At 46.9% G+C, this 5,000-nt stretch overlaps 1 protein-coding gene across 3 annotated transcripts in view; it reads right to left on the bottom strand.

The window, feature by feature from the left end:
• Window positions 1-5,000, bottom strand: part of LOC139420319 (zinc finger homeobox 4) — a 137,113-nt gene that overhangs the window by 75,369 nt on the left and 56,744 nt on the right. The window lies entirely within an intron of this gene.

The following is a 5,000-nucleotide window of genomic DNA, read 5'->3' on the forward strand; positions in this document are numbered from 1 at the left end:
CAGTCACTCAACGTAACAACATACAATGACAGTCACTCACCCTGACAACATACACTGAGAGTCACTCACCCTGACAACATACACAGACAGTCACTCACCCTGACAACATACGCTGAGAGTCACTCACCCGGACAACATACACTGACAGTCATTCACCCTGAAAACATACAGAGAAAGTCACTCCCTGACAACATACACTGACAGTCACTCAACCTGACAATATACGCTGACAGTGACTCACCCTGACAACATATACTGATAGTCAGTCACCCTGACAACATACACAGTCGCTCACCCTGACAACATACACTGACAGTCCCTCCCCCTGACAACATAAACAGACAGTCACTCACCCTGACAACATATACTGATAGTCACTCACACTGACAACATACACAGTCAGTCACCCTGACAACATATTCAGAAAGTCACTCACCCTGACAACATACAAAGTCACTCACTCTGACAACATACACAGTCATTCACCCTGACAACATATACAGAAAGTCACTCATCCTGACAACATACAAAGTCACTCACTCTGACAACATACACAGTCACTCACCCTGAGACATATACAGAAAGTCACTCACACTGACAACATACACAGTCACTCAACCTGACAACATATACAGTCACTCACTCTGACAACATACACAGTCACTCACTCTGACAACATACAAAGTCACTCACTCTGACAACATACACAGTCACTCAACCTGACAACATATACAGAAAGTCACTCTGACAACATACACAGTCACTCACCCTGACAACATACACAGTCACTCACTCTGACAACATACAGTCAGTCACCCTGACAACATACACAGTCACTCACCCTGACAACATATACAGAAAGTCACTCAACCTGACAACATATACTGATAGTCACTCACACTGACAACATACACAGTCAGTCATCCTGACAACATACACAGTCACTCACCCTGACAACATACACAGTTAGTCACCCTGACAACATACACAGTCACTCACTCTGACAACATACACAGTCACTCCACTGACAACATACACAGTTAGTCACCCTGACAACATACAGAGACAGACATCTCGCTCTCAGAGTTGGATAAATAATATATTTGAAAAACCATATGGGGCCATTCTTGTTGTTTCCCTCTCTAAGAACCTAGGAGACTGGTATGAAGTGACCTACTGCCTCCCTCCTCCGCTTCTCTCAAACCCTAGGAGACTGGTCAAATGTATAGTACCACATTTTACTAACGGAAACGCACGCACGCACGCAGCGCACGCATGCACACACGCACGCAGCGCACGCAGGCAGGCACGCGCACGCACACACACACACACACACACACACACACACACACACACACACACACACACACACACACACACACACACACACATCACGCCCTGTTACGCCCTGACCATAGAGAGCTTTTATTCTCTATGTTGGTTAGGTCGGGGTGTGATTTAAGGGTGGGTTATCAAGGTGAATTGTATTTCTATGTTGGCCTAGTATGGTTCCCAATCAGAGGCAGCTGTTTATCGTTGTCTCTGATTGGGGATAATATTTAGGTAGCCATTTTCCCATTGTGCTTTGTGGGATCTTGTCTATGTATAGTTGCCGGTGAGCATTATATTAGCTCCATGTTTCATTTGTTCGTTTTGTTTCTATTCCAAAATCAATTATGGAAACATACCACGCTGCATCTTGGTCCACTTCTTATAACGAACGTGACAGAAGATCCCACCACAAACAGACCAAGCAGCGTGGCCAGGAGGAGAAGACATCCTGGACTTGGGAGGAGATAATGGCAGGAGACAAAAGCCTTCCATGGAAGCAGACACAGGCGACTCCGAAGTTCACGACCACGACAGAAGCCTGAGAGGCAGCCCCCCAAAATGTTTTTGGGGGAAACACAGGTTGGTCGTTGAAGCCGAGGGGCGAGTCTGAGAGCGAAGAGGAATATTGGGATAGACTGAGCGAGGAGTATTGTGAGATAGTTGAGGGGAGTGATGAGGTAGACTGGATGTTTTGGTGTCTGGAACAAGACAGTCGCCGTGAGAAGCGTGGGACCAGTCAGGCACCACGTTTTGGTGTCTGGAACAAGACACTCGCCGTGAGGAGCGTGGGACCAGTCAGGCACCATGTTTTGGTGTCTGGAACAAGACAGTCGCCGTGAGGAGCATGGGACCAGTCAGGCACCACGTTTTGCGGAGATACGTAATGTGTCTCCAGTGCGCATCCACAGCCCGGTGCGTTCTGTGCCAGCTCCTCGTGCAGTGCGAAAGTGAGCATCCAGCCAGGACGGGTTGTGCCGGCTCAGCGCTCCTGGTCTCCAGTGCGCCTCCACGGCCCAGTACGTACCGCACTCGCAAGTACCGCACTAGCCCTGAGGTGCGTGTCATCAGCCCGGTACCACCTGTACCGGTCCCACGCATCAGGCCTCCAGCGCGCCTCCACAGTCCAGAGCTTCCGGCGACAATTCCTAGTCTAGAGCTTCCGGCGACAATTCCTAGTCTAGAGCTTCCGGCGACAGGTCCCAGTCCAGAGCTTCCGGCAACAGTTCCTAGTCCAGAGCTTCCGGCGACAGTTCCTAGTCTAGAGCTTCCGGCGACAGGTCCCAGTCCAGAGCTTCCTGCGACAGTTCCTAGTCCAGAGCTTCCGGCGACAGTTCCCAGTCCGGAACCTCCAACGACAGTCCACATTCTGGAACCCCCTGAGACGGTCCACGGTCCGGAACCCCCTGAGACGGTCCACGGTTCGAAACCTCCTGAGACGGTCCACGGTCCGGAACCTCCTGAGACGATCGGTGGTCCGGAACCTCCTGAGACGGTCCACGGTTCGAAACCTCCACAGACGGTCCACGGTCCGGAACCTCCTGAGACGATCGGCGGTCCGGAGCCTCCTGCGACAGTATGCGGTCCGGAGCCTCCAGCGACGGTCGGCGTGTGATTTAAGGGTGGGTAATCTAGGTGGATTGTATTTCTATGTTGGCCTAGTATGGTTCCCAATCAGAAGCAGCTGTTTATCGTTGTCTCTGATTGGGGATCATATTTAGGTAGCTATTTTCCCATTGTGCTTTGTGGGATCTTGTCTATGTATAGTTGCCTGTGAGCATTATATTAGCTTCACGTTTCGTTTGTTCATTTTGTTGTTTTGTTTTTTAAGGTTTTCTATTCCAAAATAAAGGATGGAAACATACCACGCTGCACCACTCCACAAATTTCTTGTTTACAAACTATAGTTTTGGCAAGTCGGTTAGGATATCTATTTTGTGCATGACACAAGTAATTTTTCCAACAATTGTTTACAGACAGATTATTTAACTTATAATTCACTGTATCACAATTCCAGTAGGTCAGAAGTTTACATACACTAAGTTGACTGTGCCTTTAAACAGCTTGGAAAATTCCAGAAAATGATGTCATGGCTTTAGAAGCTTCTGATAGGCTAATTGTCATCATCTGAGTCAATTGGAGGTGTGCCTGTGGATGTATTTCAAGGCCTACCTTCAAACTCAGTGCCTCTTTGCTTGACATCATGGGAAAATCAAAAGAACTCAGCCAAGACCTCAGGAAAAAGATTATAGGCCTCCATAAGTCTGGTTCATTCTTGGGTGCAATTTACAAACACCTGAAGGTACCACGTTCATCTGTACAAACAACAGTACGCAAGTATAAACACAATGGGACCACACAGCCGTCACACTGCTCAGGAAGGAGACGCGTTCTGTCTCCTAGAGATGAACGTACTTTGGTACGAAAAGTGCAAATCATTCCCAGAACAACAGCAAAGGACCTTGTGAAGATGCTGGAGGAAACAAGCACAAAAGTATCTATATCCACAGTAAAACGAGTCCTACATTGACATAACCTGAAACGCTCAGCAAGGAAGAAGCCACTACTCCAAACCCGCCATAAAAAAGCCAGACTACGGTTTGCAACTGCACATGGGGACAAATATCGTACTTTTTGGAAAATGTCCTCTGGTCTGATGAAACAAAAATGGAACTGTTTGGCCATAATGACCATCGTTATGTTTGGAGGAAAAAGGAGGAGGCTTGCAAGCCGAAGAACCTCATCCCAACCGTGAAGCACGGGGGTGGCAGCATCATGTTGTGGAGGTGCTTTGCTGCAGAAGGGACTGGTGCACTTCACAAAATCGATGGCATCTTGAGGAAGGAAAATGATGTGGATATATTGAAGCAACATCTCATCAGTCAGGAAGTTAAAACTTGGTCGCAAATTAGTCTTCCAAATGGACAATGACCCCAAGCGTACTTCCAAAGTTGTGGCAAAATGGCTTAAGGACAACAAAGTCAAGGTATTGGAGTGGCCATCGCAAAGCCCTGGCCTCAATCCTATAGACAATGTGTGAGCAGAACTGAAAAAGCGTGTGCGAGCAAGGAGGCCTACAAACCTGACTCAGTTACACCAGCACTGTCAGGAGGAATGGGCCAAAATTCACCCAACTTATTGTGGCAACCTTGTGGAAGGTTACCCGAAACGTTTGACCCAACTATTTAAAGGCAATGCTACCAAATACTAATTGAGTGTATGTAAACTTCTGACCCACTGGGAATGTGATGAAAGAAATAAAAGCTGAATAAATCATTCTCTCTACTATTATTCTGACATTTCACATTCTTAAAATATAGTGGTGACCCTAACTGACCTAAGACAGGGAATTTTTACTGGGATTAAATGTCAGGAATTGTGAAAAACTGAGTTAAAATGTATTTGGCTTAGGTGTATGTAAACTTCCGACTTCAACTGTATCTTTCAGGGGTGACGTAAGTATATCTGACACATAGGGGCAGAGGTCAATCTGAAGTTCACAGCTTTTTGACCCCATGACCCTCCTCTAGAAAACATGAGTTCACACTCCAGCTAGCTGGCAGAAGTATCAAACTCAGGCAGGTTATATACAGCCCATAGAATGATAATGAGTCATACTATGGACTTAAAAGCTGTGTCTGTTCAGCTAATTCTACTAATATGTTAGAGCC

This window comes from Oncorhynchus clarkii, chromosome 11, assembly GCF_045791955.1.
Source record: "Oncorhynchus clarkii lewisi isolate Uvic-CL-2024 chromosome 11, UVic_Ocla_1.0, whole genome shotgun sequence".
NCBI lineage: Eukaryota > Metazoa > Chordata > Actinopteri > Salmoniformes > Salmonidae > Oncorhynchus > Oncorhynchus clarkii.